Genomic DNA, 17117 nt, shown 5'->3' with positions numbered 1-17117 from the left:
ATCTCTCCCACACTGCGTGCAGCCTCTTTCACAATCCTTGTGTGTCTCACCCCATGCTGAAAGGGGCAGCTCCCATTAATCGAAACACAAACCCTAAAATCTGCAACACTGAAACAGACACAACATCTACGTTCATCTCTCAGTACAATATTTTGCAATATAAAATGATTGAAACACTTTTCCCAATGGCCTCACACTAGTTTTGCATATACTGCTTTTTCTCTGACCATGAGCAGTATTAGAACTCAGGCTGTTCAGGTGGGGATGAGGGAAAGCATATTTTTGTCCTTGATGAGAAGCAGCCCATATGAGCTTCAGCATACACTTTATCTGCTATTTGTGAATGAGCACTAGAATGCAGGGTATTGGCATTCCTGGGTTCTCTCCTTGGCTCTGAGAGCAGAGCCTGGTCTAAGGGTTAGTTACAGCACAGACAAGTGTAACAAAGCCCCCGACTGAGTTGTCCACAGGGAATAGCCTCTTGGCCGTAAAAGCCTCTTGATCTAAAAGTTTAGCTTGAGTGGTAGTGCTAGTTTACCTGAGTGGTAGAAGCTCAAAAGACAATGCATATTAGGTATAGAGACAGTAGCAGGATCGGTGAAAGGACTGAATGATAGCTGCTCCCCCAAAATCAAGGGATGAGGCTTTGGTTAATCCGAATTGCACTGATGTAGTAAGAGCAGTCCTTGATGTAACTCTTCACTGAGCTCAGTGCCCCTTCTCCAAAGCTATATAGGGCTTTGTGAAGCATCGCTGGTGTGGCGGCACAAACTGCAACCGGCACATTTTCCCACCAGGAGCAGTTACCACAGAGTAAGGATGGCCTTTGCTTATCCAGAAGATTTTGCTATCTTGGGACCTTTCACATCCTCTAGTCCAGTGGTTCTCAACCAAGAGTACACGGGTATGTAGTGGTCTTGCAGGGGGGTACACTGGGCAGATCTCCAAGGCATAGGGTGGAATAACACTGGACAGGGGGAAGAGGATAAGGTAGCACCGGATTATTTAAGGCTTGCCTGCACAATGAAAGTTACTCTGTACTAAATGACGGTGTGAAGCTGAAGTGGAGCAACTGCTCCGGAATAACCGCAAGTGTGGACATTTCTGGACTGGGAGTTCCCCACGGGCTATGGGGAACGGCCGGCTGAAGGCAGCGGGCACCTCCCTGGCTGGGTGAGGGGCTGCCCGGCTGAGCCGCTTCCGCTGGGCTCAGGGGGGCAGCTGACCCGCGCCGCCGCCAGCAGCATTCCTGCGCCGTGACTCAGCGCAGATAGCGAGCCGCGGCCGGCGGGCGGGCGGCCACCACCCCAGCGGGAAGGGCATGGGGCTGCGTGGCGGAGCCGCGGGCGCAGGCAGCAGTTCCTCTGCCGGGCGCCGGCTGCCGGGCGCGGCGCGGCTCGCAGCTCCCATTTGCATGCTCGGGCTGTGAATGGCGTTGCCGGCCGGCCGGCCCCTGGCACGGGGGCGGAGTCTGCGCTGCCTGCTCTGGGCGAGTTTGCGAGCGGGGGCCCCTTAGCCGCACCGGGGCGGCCCGATCGCTGGATCTGTCGCTCGCTGCTGGGCGGGCCCCGCGCGGAGCCGAGACGGCGGCCCGGTGAGTGTGGCTGCCCGGCGCTGGGGGCCGGGTGGGGGCCGGCGCTGGGGGCCGGGTGGGGGCCGGCGCTGGGGGCCGGGCGGGCGCCGCCGCGGGGGAGCGGCCCCGGGGCGCCCGGAGGGGCAGGGGGTGCGGCCGCGGGTCGGCCGCTGGGCCCAGGCAGGGAGAGGCGCTTTGGTACGGCGGCAGCCCCGGACCCAGCTTCGCCGGGCGGGCAGCAGCTCGGGCGCCGGGCTTGGTGCTGCCCCGAGGAGCCGCCTCAGCCCGGCTCCAGCGAGGGCAGCGCTCGCCACCGCCGCCCCTCGGCCTGGCGCGCACGTGAGCTGCGGGCCCCGCCGCCGGCCACCTGCCGGGAGGGCGGCCCGAGGCGGCGGCGCGCCCCGCCCAGGAGCCCCCGGCTGGCGGGTTCCCTGGGGGCTGTGGGGGGGCAGGCGGCTGCTGGCGGGCCCCGCGCCCCCGGGTGGGGCGAGCTCCCTCAGGACTGAGCTCCGGCTTGGCTCGGCCTAGAGGCCGGAGTCTCCTGGGTCGCTGAGGGATTGGGCGCTCCCGTCCGCGGGGTGCGGTGCATGCTGCCCGGGCTGGGGGACAGGACGGGGCTGGGCGACGAGCGGTGATGTACGTGTGAGTTTGTAACCCCAAAGGCCGGGCCCGAGAGCCAGAGTCGAGTTACTGCCGCCAAACCGTTACTGATCCGACAGAGTGAGAAGGCAGTTGAGCCCACCGCTCTTTGTAACCTAAAACCGGGTAAACAGCTTGGGCTGGGACCTGGTGCGCTGAGAGCGGAGCCTGATCCCTAGCAGGCCCAGGGTCTGTCCAGCCACACTGTCTGGAGATGGAAATTCAATGGCAGATACTTGTTGCAGGCATCCAGTCTGGCTGCATTTCCTCTTGGGCCCTGGGGATGATCCCAGAGTAAAGCGAGGTGATGGTCGAGCAAATTCCGTGTGGAAAGCACTGACTGGAGCAGGATGCTGGGGGAAGTGAATTCAGGCACTAAGGTCCTTGGCTACTTGCTGTGGGAGTGGGACCCACGCTTGGGAATGCTGGAATTTGCAGTTGCACTAAGGCTGCAGACCTGCTTCTGGGTGCAGCCAGTAATGTTCTTCTATTTGGAATTTGGCCTGGGGAAAGAAGGGGATGTGTGACAGTTCCAGGACATGTTCACAATTGTGTGGGGCTCAATGGGGAAATCTCAACAGAGTCTATACTGAGACGTGCACATCCCCCAGATAGTTTTGGTGGGATTAGTCTAGTGCATCTCCCTTAGCTGGCAAGAGCCCCTGGTGGACACTAGTGTGAGAGACGGCAGACAGCCCCTGTTCCCAGGAATGCCTCAGTGTAACTGTGAGCAAGCCTGGACTCTGCACACTTGGGCTGGAGTTTAGTGTCTGTCCTGCTTAGTAACTCATGGGTATGCTGTGGGCTTTCAAGGCAGGTGATCAGCAGGCAGCAGCCTGGCTCTGTGGTAAGACATCCTCCCTTCAAGAATCTGTCTTATCCTGCAGTGCACACATGCATCCTCAGGACTCTTAACTTTCAGACAGGTTCAGCTCACTGGGTGCGTATTGGGTGCTGCTTGGGCAGAAGCTGGGATAGCTAGGGAGCTTCAGTGGTCCCATTCAGAGGACCTGTTCCCTGCCCACTAGTATGTGGGGGTGTCACAAGGGCAGTCCAGCTTCTCACTCTGCCTCATGCTCAGGAAAGAAGAGGCTCAATCTGCAGCCTTTCTGCTAGCTGCTCTAACACGGCAGCTGAGGATAACTCTTGACACAGGGCTTGATGGAGCACATAGCTTGAAGGACAGAGACCTGAGGCTGCTCTAAGTTACAGTGGGAGCGATTTTGGCCTTTAGCCAGCCCAGGACTGGGGAGGCAGAAAGATGGCTTTGAGTCACCCCCTCGTCCTGTTCTCCTCGGGGTAGCAAGTGTAAACTCAGCCCAGCTGAGGATGGAGTCTAAGATCTTCAGATGGATCTTGGATTCAGGAAGAAATGTGTTTGGACCCGAATGCAGCCTGGCTGCTAGGATGGCAGCCTTGAGGAGTCCTTGGCTATTGATAATATTCTCTGAGTCACTGAAACGTGAGTGAGACAGGCCCCATGAGCTCACTAGTCCAGTCCTGGTGCTGTTTCTCTTCACAGATTGCAGACAATATCATTGAGATGAGAATATTTTCATGCTACTGGCACTCTACACAAATGGGGCACGCATATTGAGTGCAGTTAGCTATGTCCCCTAGATGGCATGCTCGTGGCCTTGGAACATGGAAGTCATGAGAAATTAATTTGCACTAACCTGCCTGAGTCCAGTGAAGGGCAAAATAAACGGTGTGGGGCAGAATCCATGGCATGCTAACGTCTCCCATTAGGCAGAACAGTCTCCAAAGTAAGTCTGAGTAGTCAAGCAAAGGGACCTCCAGCCTTTCCTTGAGGAGCAGACTCCACAGCTTGATATTTCTCTGTGTCAGGGAGTTTCCCTGATATCCAGTCTGAAGGTTCATACTCCCATTACAGCTGGTTGTTCCCTGTGCATAATCCTAAATAATTCTTCCCCTTCTTTGGTATCTACTTCCTTCATGCTCATGGAGACTGTGGCTACTCTACCCTCCCTGCCCCAGCATACAAGTGGGGTCTTTTATATTTATTAGGGCTGTCAAGCGATTAAAAAATATTAGTCGCGATTAATTGCGCGATTAAAAAAAACTAATTGCGATTAAACAATAATAGAATACTATTTATATTTTTATATTTATATATTTTTAATACTATTTATATTTATTTTATATTTGTGGATGTTTTCCACATTTTCAAATATATTGATTTCTATTACAACACAGAATACAAAGTGTACAGTGCTCACTTTACTTTTTATTATGAATATTTGCACTGTAAAAATAAAAGAAATAGTATTTTTCAATTCACTTAATACAAGTACTGTAGTGCAATTTCTTTATCATGAAAGTGCAACTTACAAATGTAGAATTATGTACAAAAAATACCTGCATTCAAAAATGAAACAATGGAAAACTTTAGAGCCTATGAGTCCACTCAGTCCTACTTCAGCCAATCGCTCAGACAAACAAGTTTGTTTACGTTTTCAGGGGATAATGCTGCCTGCTTCTTGTTTACAACGTCACCTAAAAGTGAGAACAGGTGTTCACATGGCATTGTTTTAGCTGGTGTTGCAAGGTATTTATGTGCCAGATGCGCTAAATATTCATATGTCCCTTCATGCTTCAATCATCATTCCAGAGGACATGCATCCATGCTGATGATGGGTTCTGCTCAATAATGATCCAAAGCAGTGCAGACCGATGCATGTTCATTTTCATCATCTGAGTCAGATGCAACCAGCAGAACGCTGATTTTCTTTTTTGGTGGTTCGGGTTCTGTAGTTTCTGCATCAGAGTGTTGCTCTTTTAAGACTTCTGAAAGCATGTTCCACACCACATCCCTCTCAGATTTTGGAAGGCACTTCAGATTCTTAAATCTTGGGTCAAGTGCTGTAGCTATCTTTAGAAATCTCACATTGGTACTTTCTTTGCATTTTGTCAAATCTGCAGTGAAAGTGTTCTTATAATGAATAATGTGCTGGGTCACCATCCGAGACTGCTATAACATGAAATATATGGCAGAATGAGGGTAAAAAACAGAGCAGGAGACATATAGTTCTCCCCCGAGGAGTTCAGTCACAAATTTAATTAATGCATTATATTTTTAACAAGCGTCGTCAACATTGAAGCATGTCCTCTGGAATGGTGGCCAAAGCATGAAGAGGCATACAATTTTTTTAGCATATCTGGCACGTAAATACCTTGCAATGCCAGCTACAAAAGTGCCATGTGAATGTCTGTTCTCAGTTTCAGGTGACGTAAATAAGAAGCGGGCAGCATTATCCCCCTGTAAATGTAACCAAACTTGTTTGTCTTAGCGATTGGCTGAACAAGAAGTAAGACTGAGTGGACTTGTAGGCTCTGAAGTTTTACATTATTTTGTTTTTGAGTGCAGTTATATAATCAAAAAAACTTACATTTGTAAGTTGCACTTTCACGATAAAGAGATTACACTATGGTACTTGTATGAGGTGAATTGAAAAATACTATTTCTTTATCATTTTTACAGTGCAAATATTTGTAATAAAAATAATATAAAGTGAGCACTTTACACTTCGTTTTGTGTGTTGTAACTGACATCAATATGTTTGACAATGTAGAAAAACATCCAAAATATTTAATAAATTTCAATTGGTATTCTATTGTTTAACAGTGCAATTAAAACTGCGATTAATCACAATTAATTTTTTGGAGTTAATTGTGTGAGTTAACTGCGATTAATTGACAGCCCTAATATTTATTGGCTTATTTTTTTCTTTACATCGTGTGAAGTATATGAGTGTTGCTGTACAAATGAGTACTGGCCAGGGCCAGGAAGACCTGGGGCATTCCCAGTACAAGCCTTGGCACTGTCTGCTGATTCCCCAGCCAGTTTGCACTGCTTAGTGCTGGTGTACAGAGAGTTGATCAGGGATGTCTCCAGGGCAAGCAGGAAGTTGATTCCTTTCTTCCTGTTTTTGTCCCCATGGCTGCTAATTTCCTCTGGGAGGAAAGAGCTGCATTTCTGCAGTAAAGGAAAAAATATCCATATGTGATGGACAGGGAACAAAATGTGACGCAGGGAGGTGAAGTCTCTTCTGAACTAAGCATGGGCAAGAAAAGGATAGATTGTTGTGACTCCTATAACGTTACCTGAGTGGTAGAACCCCTCTTACGCATGGCACCATGCCCCCAGAAATTTAGCACCTCTGCCCCAACCAGAGATGGCACCACACTCACAGAAAGTGAGCGGTCACCCCAGACTGGCCATGACAACACATCCATAGAAAGTGAGCTGGGAATAGAACTCAGGTTGCTTGAGCCCTAGTCCAATACCCTATAACACACTGTCTCTAGCTGCTCTAACTTATGGCAGCCTGTCTCAGGCTAATTGTGAGCTACTCGGCAGCCCAGAATCCTTTAGGGCTTGCTCCCAGCACACCGCCTACATTGTAGCCTGCAAAGGGGCAGCATAGGATGACTTGCAAAGCCTGTATACTCCGCCTGGGCTGGGGGAATTTTTCCTTGGCCCCTTGCATCACCCTTTTAATGTCAGTGTGCCGCAGCATGTAGCTGCCCTGTAGAGTTTGGAGTTGGGGACAGAATCTCCCTCATCCTGGTTCTGCTGTAGTTCCCTCAAAGGGCAGTTGTTCTTGCACATGACCACGTATTAGTGGCGCTGTCTTCTTGGTGAGCTTCTGTAGACGAAGGCCGAGCAGGAGGTCAGTGCTGTGCAATGTTGAGTGAAAAGCAGCGCCTACACAGCTAGTCCTGCTCTGGGGCTTTGCTTGAGAAGCTTTTTAAAGCAATACACTTGCAAGAAATTTGAATACAAACTGGCTTTTCTGGTTTCATGTATAGCTGGGAGCTGCCCAGATCTCAGGAATGTCTCGCTCTGTGCAGGGCAGGCCCATAATTGGGGCCAGTTGCTGCTGGATACAGGGCAGAGCATTGGTTATGTGTAGAGCACGCACCAATTCCCCAACGTGTACGTCCATTCCACGCCTTGGTCCTGAGAGTTATGGGCCGCAGACATGGCGCCTCAGTCATAGTCTCTCATCCTCTCTGAAGGGATTACTGCTACCTTCAGAGGGAGAACAGACTCTTCCCGACTGGCTGATGTTTCTCCCTTGTGCACAGAAGGAGATAGTGGTACTGTCATAAAGAGACCCCAGAGGGTGGGGCCTCGCTTGTCCTCCATGTGCACTAGTGAGGGGTCATGTCCACCCCACCAAGGGGTAATTGCGTCCTATTAGGGTATTAGGAGTTAACCCCAGCAGTACCCAGCATTGAGAGGGAATAAACTCCAATAGGGTTAGTGGGAGTTATCCACTGTCCCTATCCGTGGGGGTATTAGACCCTATAGTATTGGTTGGCATTTCTCCCCTGCATTAAGGTATTGACTTGTAGGACCCTGGTCACTTTAGAGCATTTAGGGGCCCCTTCCAGCTGATTTGTTCTACTCTGGCAACTGAAATCTGATATAATTGGATGTTGGTGTAAAGAATCACTTTCCTGGCTCTTGATGAGGGGAGCATTTTTTCACTGAGGGGAACGGTGTGGCTAGAGCGCTGCTGCTCTCCAGCATGCCCCAGCTTCCAGATTAACTCAAAGGGACCACTAGCTGGGCGCACCTTAAAGCAGCCCTGAAGCTGCTCTAAATTGTGCCAAGAACTGGATTGGCCCCATGATTGGGAAGCTGCAAGGATGATGTTCATCCACTTTTATGTCCCACCCATCTCGTTGTGTCAGGCACAGCTGAGGATTTGAGGGGGTCTTGTTACCATATTTTCAAACACAGTTAGACTAAGACATGGGAAGAACCTTTTGCCTGTTGCAAACCCTCTGGCATCTGTGTTAACCACAGAGCTGAACTTGTCAGGGACTGGCTGAGTTAAGTGCTCCCTGTGAATGCAGCATGACAGACCGTGCTAACACCATGCTAGCTTCATCCTTACTTGAAAACACTTGGCATGCAGAGTCCTGTGGTGTTAGCTGGAATCAGGTTCAGCCAGAGCTTTCATACTCCTGGTAGGGTCCCCCTTGGCGAGCAGGTCTGAGGCAAGGCTCCTGACTAACTGCAGTCCAAACTTCACAAGATCCCAATGGTGGATCAGGGGCATATAGAGGATCTTTGAGCACTCTGTGGCTGTGAAGGCTGATGAGGGCTGCAGAAGGAGGGAGGCCCCTGGTTGTCTTGGATCTCCTTGCCACTGAGTCAGGATTTTCCTCCTGTCAAGTGTCATGTGGTCACTGCCTGCTTACCAGTTTCCCCACGTTAAAAGATTTCACATGCAGGCCTCTGCCAAAGGGCTCACACCCACACAAAGCCTTGCATCGACGGGTGGATGGTGGTGAAGACAGGAGTAGTGATTTCTGGGAGTCTTCGGTCACAAATCTGCAAGTAGGTGGCAGCCATGCGACAGATGAGACAGAAGTGCATTTCAGCATCAGCGGCTGTGACTGAGCAGGCCTTTTTAGGATCCCCTCTGCTTACCCCAAATGGGGAGGGGGCTAGAAAAGGTGCCCCAAACATAGGCTGTCTCTCACTCTTCTGACTGCATGGTTGCATCCCGTGGCATCACTCAACTCTGCAGCCGAAATGAGATATAAGAATGAATTTCACCACCTGGAATGTCTGCACCCTTATGGACTCTCTGCACAGCGAATGCCCCAAAAGAACTGCCATAATCGCCAGACTACTGGCAAGACTCAATATTGACATTGCAGCTCTTAGTGAGACCCGCCAGGCCGATGAGGGCCATTTAAGAGGATGAAGGTGGCTACACCTTCTTTTGGAAAGGAAAGTCACCTGAAGAGAGATGCATTCATGGGATTGGCTTTGCCATCAAAAATAAGATTGCCAGTCATCTTTTGGAGATTCCTGTGTGGGGTCAACGAATGTCTCAAGACTCTTCAGCTCAAACTCAGCAACAACCAATATGCCACAGTCATCAGTGCATGCGCCCCAACACTTGATGATGAGAGAGACAACAAGGAGCAATTTTATGGTGCTCTCGATGTAGTCCTCACAGCCACACCTAAGGCAGACAAACTCATCCTCCTGGAAGATTTCAGTGCCAGATGGGCTGAGCTCCAAAGGCCCAACCCCTTATGTTCGTAGGGTGGCTCCACCCTTCTCAATGACAATGTGGCCATTAAACAACGCTGGAAGGAGCGCTTTGAAAGCCTACTAAACTGTGAATCCATGGTCTCTGAAGACACCATCAAGTTTATTCCACAATGCTCAGCAACGGAACACCTTGCTGATCCCCCATCTTCTGAGGAAGTCCAATGTGCCATTACCCAGATGAAAAAATCACAAGATACCAGGCCCAGGCGGCATCCCAGCTGAGGTTTTTAAAGCTGGTGGAACAATGCACCAGCACAAACTTTGCAAACTCCTTGACAAAATCTGGACCTGTGAAGAAATTCCACCTGACGTTAAGAACGCCAACATTGTTATAATATTCAAGAAAGGGGATAAATCTTTGTGTGGGAACTACAGAGGTATTGCCCTCCTCTCCATCGTAGCGTAGATCCTTGCCCGGATCCTACTACATCACCTTCTCCCCCTTGCTGAGGAACTCCTCTCTGAATCACAGTATGGCTTCAGGCCATCCTGAGGCACAATTGGCATGATCTTCATGGCACGATAGATTCAGGAGAAGTGCAGAGAGCAACATCAGGAACTGTTCATGGCATTCATCAATCTCACCAAGGCCTTTGACTCTATCAATCGTGATGCTCTATGGAAAGTGATGTGTAGGTTTGGCTGTCCATAGAAATTTATTTCCATCATCAGACTATTCCATGATGGGATGACTGCCACCATCCTATGCAACAGCTCAGAGACCGAACCATTCATCATTTGCGCTGGTGTCAAGCAGGTCTATGTCATTGCTCCAACACTCGTCTCCATTTACCCTGCCATGATCCTGATTCTCAGCCATGACCGCCTTCCTGGTGGAATCAGGACTGAGTATTGTATGGATGGTCAACATCTCCTAACAAAATCTAAGATCATGAGAATTGGCATCACTGCTTCAGTATGCAGATGACTCTGTCATTCTTGTACACACAGAGGATGACCTGCAAAGTACCCTAAAACTTTTTACAGATGCCTATCACAGCTTGGATCTCTCTCTCAACATTTGGGGGAAAAACAAGCTACTCTACCAGCCTTCACCTGCACAAACTACTCTTCGTACTCCATAAATCACCATCAGCTGACAACCCCTGGAAAATGTGGGCCATTTTCCATACCTTGGCAGTCACCACTCCCAAACAGCCAGCATTGACAAAGAAATCGAATACAGGATCCGCTGTGCCAGCCCATCCTCTGGAAGACTACTCAAATGAGTCTTCAGTTATAGGGATCTGCAAACAGGCACCAAGATCTTGGTTTACAAGGCAATTGTCATCCCCACCCTTCTCTATGGGTACGAGACCTGGGTAACCTATAGACAACATCTCAAGCGGCTGGAGTGGTTCCAACAGCGCTGCGGCAGGAGGATTCTCAGGATCAGCTGGGGAGACGGACACACTAATGTCAGCGTTCTCTCTGCAGCCATCACCACCAGTATAGAAGCGCAGGTCATGAAACACCAACTCTGCTGGGCTGGCCACTGTGTCCGTATGCCTGACATGCTCCTCCTGAAGCAAGTACTCTTCTCTCAGTTAAGTCAAGGAAGAAGGGCTCACGGGGGGGCAGCAGAAGTGCTTCAAAGACATACTGGAAGTACACCTTAAAAAGGGAGGCAGCAACCCAACAAACTGGGAGGACTCGGTGTGGAACAGAACATGGTGGCACCACACCATACACCAAGCCACAGCTCACTTTGAGGGGAACAGATGTGCTCATGAGACAGAAGCAACAAAGGAGGAAAGAAAGGAAACAAGACTCCAGCCAACAACTGTGTCCTTCAAGATTACACCTGTCACTTCTGTGGGAAAATTGGGCTCTTCAGCCACTTAAAAAACCCACCAATTAATCTCCTTGGCAGACATCATCCTCTCATCGGTCAGACATTCTACTGGCAAAATGCTCTCATGAGCAGGAGGGTAAGAAAACAGACCACGTGCATCATTGGGACTGGCGTCAGCATCTGTCCCATCCCTGACTGCAGCGTTCACTACTCTCATGGACCAGTCTGGAAGCTCTGGGTGATGGGTGCTGAGTAGTCTGCTGTGCCACCCAACAGCTCTGACTGTTAGGAGCCAAGTCCCAGTATCTCAGGAGGCGTTCCTTTCTTTAGGGTCAAGCTTTTGCTCCTGGAGCTGCTCCTTTTAACTCATTCTCCCTTTGTTCCTCTTTCTCACTTTCCTTATTTGCATTTCCTTTTGTTTTTCTGTCTCCTGTCCAAGCCTGCGGCCCAGAGTTGTGCACTTTGCCTCAGCTCTGTTTGCCCCAAGTCTAGGGAGAGGTGCTCTTACTGCCACGATTTGACATGTGTATTGAACATCCAGGGGATCACATCTGAGAATAGCCGTGGTCACTGTGAGTTTGCTGTGTGCTCTCAGCACTAGATTTCTGAGCACTGAAGAGGAGAGACAGACTGTGTGTGTGTCTGTCTCTCTCTCCCTCCCTCCATTAATTCCCATTTAAAGCCATGGGACAGAATGGAGACAGCTTGAGCCTCCTCGTTCAGGGGCTGCTCCAATTTTTGCCCTGCTGGTTGCAGAATCTGGTGTGTAGTACTGCCCTGGCCATGTGCCATTCTACCCTCACTCTGCCCTCTTCCCTCATTCAGTTACCTCTGCCCCACTGGGGAACCCCTCTCCCTGGCAGCGGAGGCACTTGAATATAGATAGAACTCGGCAAATTGGCAGATAACCGCAGACCATGCTTGCAGATTGTGGGATGGATACGGATCCACATTTTATATCTAGAATTTTATATTTTATATAAAATTATATATATATATATAATATATATAAAATATATATATTTTATATCCGCTTTATATCCGCAGAACATGTTTGCGGATTGGATGCGGATACAAATTTTGTATCCATGCAGGGCTCTAAGCATAGAGGCCCCTTGCCTGGGCATATTCCTGAGGGTCAGGTATGGTCCTCACACCTAATCTGTGGCTCTGTTGCTCCAGGTAGCTGGCACAAAGGGGCATTGGGCAGTGCTGAATCAGGAACTGCATTCTCCAGAAATGACCATACTCCCCCTACCATGGGTATTCTATATAAACCCTCAAGTGAAAGCTGTAAGCTAATTCCCCTGTGGCCAGCTTGGCACTGACTCTGGCATTGCACAGCCCTCAGTCAAAATTAGGAGGCAGTTCTCCTCTTAAGACGCCATGACATAAGAGGCATGTTTGGTGTCTTGGAGGCTTCATGGGACTAGAGACATCTGATGCAAATGTTTTGAGGTGAACTGTGCCACAATGCTCCATGGTGGGCTTTATCACAAGGCGGAAAAAGAAACTTTGTTTAGGGTCCATAGTCCTTTGTCTCTGCATTCCAGCCCCAGGTAGTGACTATCAGTCCTATCACATTCTCCCTGGGGGCAGGCAGGGTCTGGGGCTAGGTCTTGCTGAGTGTAGCATGATAGGGCAGTTTATTTTGGGCTTCATACTAAGCTATAATTAGCTGAAGTTTGACCCTCCTTAGACAAGCTGGGTCTCTGCACAATGTGAACACAGTCTGCTTGGTGCAGACTGTCTGACACAGACAACGTGACAAAGCAGCCCACCCAGTTCCCCTTTCCCATCCCACTTGTCCAGCAGAGATGGTGACAGCTTGCAGGGGTCTCTGCCAACACCGTTTGTTACTCTGTGTGGGATCAATCCACAAGCTCACTGGGAAGAGTCAAGGTCGTAGCATCTCTACCTCTGACTCATTTGTTTTCACCCTATGAAGCAGCCTGCTGTAGGATTTTTCCCTTTGAGAGAGCATCCGTGTCCAGCGGCTGTGGGATCCTACGTGGAGAGTGAGCACAGATGCTTCTGTTCTCACAGACCCCAACACTAATCACAGCCTAGGTGAGCTCATCAGTTCCTCCTGATTCTCACAGCCATCCAGCCTCCACCAGCCCACGCTGTGTTCCAGCACAGCTCCTCTGGCACATGGGAATGCCACAAAATCCTGCACCCAAAGGCTGCATTCCACCTCCCTCACCTTCTCCCAAAGGAAGGGACTACCTTCATTTCCTTGTAGCTGTAAATCTGCCGAGGGGGATAGCCCTAAACCCAACCCTATCCCCATCTTGGTAAACCATGCGGGCAGGAACATGTACCCCACGTTTTCTCACTGTAAGGAGCTGCTCAGTGCTCGGTGTGTGTAACTGTTATTGTGGAGAATTCACATGTAGAGAAGGAACACTGGATGCTGGCACCTGTGTTTCTGCCGGCCACACCTCCAGGTTAAAGGCTAAAATGTGTGTCTTTAGCTGCAGCTTGTATTGTGTGAGTTGCTGAGCCACACTGCTGTGGTGGAAACTCTGGGAGCACATTGTGTCCCTGTCAGGAATAGTCTTCCAGTGCTGCAGGATGAAAGGGGTCACTGCAGTGTCCTTTCCCAGGGTGCAATGACCCTTCTCTCCAAATTCCACATGGCCCAGCCCTGCCCCCATTCTGGGGGTTAGTGCTGGGTGGGTGCTGGCTTGGAGGCATTGTTGTACTTGGAAGCCTAAGTAAAAAAGCTCCTTGCACTCTGTCTCCATCCTCATAGCTGGAAAGGACCATTCATTTTGCTTCCATGGTCAGTTATAGTCAGTAATTCAGAACTAACTTGCTAGCAGGTGGGGCTGACAAATTATTACTAGCTCACAAATTACTAACTAATGTGATTAACTCAAAAAAATTAGTCGCAATTAATTGCAGTTTTAATGGCACTGTTATACAATAGAATACCAATTGAAATTTATTAAATGTTTTGGATGTTTTTTTACATTTTTCACATATATTCTATTCTGTGTTGTAATTGAAATCAAAGTGTATATTATTTTTATTATAAATATTTGCACTGAACTCTAGTGTGCAGATGCGGGGACCTGCATGAAAGACCCCCTAAGCTTATTCTTACCAGTTTAGGTTAAAAACTTCCTCAAGGTACAAACTTTGCCTTGTCCTTGAATCCTATGCTGCCACCACCAAGCGTGTTAAAGAACAGGGAAAGAGCCCACTTGGAGATGTCTTCCCCCCAAAATATCCCCCCAAGCCTTACACCCCCTTTCCTGGGGAAGGCTTGATAAAAATCCTTACCAATTTACATAGGTGAACACAGACCCAAACCCTTGGATCTTAAGAACAATGAAAAGGCAAACCGATTCTTAAAAGAAGAATTTTAATTAAAGAAAAAGTAAAAGAATCACCTCTGTAAACTCAGGATGGTAAACACCTTACAAGGTAATCAGATTCAAAACATAGAGAATCCCTCTAGGCTAAACCTTAAGTTACAAAAAGACACAAAAACAGGAATATACATTCCATTCAGCACAACCTATTTTACCAGCCATTTAACAAAAGGAAATCTGACGCATTTCTAGCTAGATTACTTACTAACTTAACAGAAGTTCTGAGGAGTTATGAAGTGCATTCCTGATCTGTTCCTGGCAAAAGCATCACACAGACAGACAGACCCTTTGTTCTCTCCCCCCCCCCCCCCAGCTTTGAAAGTAACTTGTCTCCTCATTTGATTATCATACACATTGTAAGGAGAGTGATCACTTTAGATAAGCTATTACCAGCAGGGGAGTGGGGTGGGAGGAGGTATTGGACGAGCCCCCAAAACTGTAACCCTTCTGCCCGTCAGAGTTGGCAGCAACAAGGGCCGGGTTCAATATCTAGGGGATCCATTCCAATAACACAATGCAAACCGGCTCGAGCCCCCACCCAGTGACCTGGGACAAATATATACCACCCCCGCTGGGCGCCTCCCAGAGGCAATACTTCCCCTCTCGCAAGCACATAGTCTGAGTGTAGCAAAAAACCTTTTAATAACAGAGAGAAACAATGTGGCATTATGCTGGGGAAACACCACCAACAGGATTCATAACACAACCCATGAGCAAAAAAACCCACCCCAAGCAAATTGGGGCATGCCCCTTTCCCTTTGGTTCTTGAGTCCAGCAACCCCAAATCACCCAAAGTCCCAAAAGTTCAGTGACCCAAAAGTCTCTGTCCCTGGTCAGGGCAGCCCCACAGTTCAAAAGTTTATCTGCGGAGCTTTACCTCCCAACCTGGGTGGAGATGGGACGGGGGTAAGAGGCACCTTACATGATCTGAAGCTGACCGCCCCACAGCTCCATAAGCCTTCGCTCCGCTCCGCCAGCCACCCCACGAACTCCTTCGCTCAGCTCCGCGGCCCGCCAGCAGCTCCCGCCGTCCTACAGACTGCTCCACCAGCCTGTCCACAAGGCACTCCAGCCGTCCCGCAAACTGCTCCATAATATATCTTCAGGCTCCCCCACTACTTAACACAACGCTCAGTGATTTCAGCTCTTAGTCAGTTCAGCTCTTTGGTGAATTCAGCTTGTAGTAGGGGAGCCTCAGTGCTGGTGCACTATTAGCCCAAACTGAGCTCAGCAGCCTGTAACTAGACTTCTAATGAAATCAAAATTAGCTCTGATATTCCACAGTGGAGAGAGGAGGAAGTGCAATTAGCATGTAAGGCCCTCACCAAGGGGCCCATACCACCAAGTATTAATACTTGTCCCCAGCCTCTCTCAATTCACAGAGTTTTGGAACCCATGACCCTTGCCTAGCAAGTGCTACTTAGTTGATGGTGAGTCCCTCCATCATAACAAAAGGCCAAGTACAGTTCCAAGCACAGTTCCCATAATCAGGGTAATAATTTATTCTTCCTGCCCCAATAACAGAGACACTGGGGATCCCACAGCAGCCAAAGTGACCATTTGGGCAGCTATGGCCTCATTCTAGGTGGGGTGGGTGTGCCTATGCAAATGAGATCAGCCCCTGAAGTTCTTTTCCACAACTTGCCACAACTTGCCACACCTCACCACCAGATGTCAGGGTGGAGCTCATCCTGACACTGCTTACATCCTCCCCCCAGCTGAGAATTTGTCATCCCGACAAATCACACTCCCTTTATACCAACTCATTGGTTTCCTCCAAAGGGCCTCAGCAAGCCCACTTTAGCTTCCACAAGCCTGTGTGCTAAATGTATTGGCTCCTCACTAGTCACCCCAGGTGCATCATAAGTTAACTGTTTTACTGGTCTTATCACCCTGTCTTGTCTATTGAGAATCTCTGTTGCCGAGGTAGGGGGAACATGCTCTTGAGTGACGGATGGAGAGGCTTCCCTGGAGGGTCCCTCGGCTACTGGCATAGGCCCCTGCACTCCTAGTTCTAACGCTGGAGGGTCCAAGGTGCCCAGGACATCCTCTACCTGTGTGTCTCCATTGTCCAATAACCTGTGTGTGTCATCACAGGGGGGTCTCATCAGCAGCACCCGGGTGTCAGAAAGGGGCCTAAATAATTCTGCCATGGGGTTTAGGGCAGAAGAGGAAAAACTCTCGTTTGGTTCAGCTGATCGAGACTGAAATCTTGTCTCCATCCCAGGATACACCAGGGTTGTGTCTTCCTCCTCAGACTCACTCTCAAATGTGCAGAATAGGGGTAAGTTAGCTGCACGGGGCCTGCTGTCTGTGTTGGATGGCGGCTTTGGTCTAGCACCTCTGTTCTGCCCGGCTGCCCTGTTGTGGCCCATCTCATAAGGGGTGCTTACCAATTCCCCCACAGGGAGCAAAAGGTTTCTATGCACCGTCTTTATTTGCCCTGGACCGTCTTCAGGTTTGATCTTGTAGACCGGCAGATCTCCCAGCTTTTCCATCACCCAGTAAGGTATTGCCTTCCATCTGTCAGCTATCTTGTGTTTGCCAGCAATACCCAAATTTCGCAGCAGGACTCTGTCCCCCGGCTGGAGCTCCTGCGAACGCACTCTAGCATCATATCGA

General features: G+C 49.4%; 1 protein-coding gene across 1 annotated transcript in view; it reads left to right on the top strand.

Annotated features, from left to right (window-relative positions):
- Positions 1-1263: 1263 nt before the first annotated feature.
- RHBDF1 (rhomboid 5 homolog 1) overlaps positions 1264-17117 on the top strand; it is a 112369-nt gene continuing 96515 nt past the window's right edge. The window contains exon 1 of the mRNA XM_037911424.2: positions 1264-1594. The gene's annotated coding sequence lies outside the window, so the exon portion shown is untranslated. The remainder of the gene's footprint in view (positions 1595-17117) is intronic.

This window comes from Chelonia mydas, chromosome 10 (assembly GCF_015237465.2).
Source record: "Chelonia mydas isolate rCheMyd1 chromosome 10, rCheMyd1.pri.v2, whole genome shotgun sequence".
NCBI lineage: Eukaryota > Metazoa > Chordata > Testudines > Cheloniidae > Chelonia > Chelonia mydas.
Note: the sequence above shows the minus strand (reverse complement) of the source record. Positions and strands in the feature narration are given on the sequence as shown.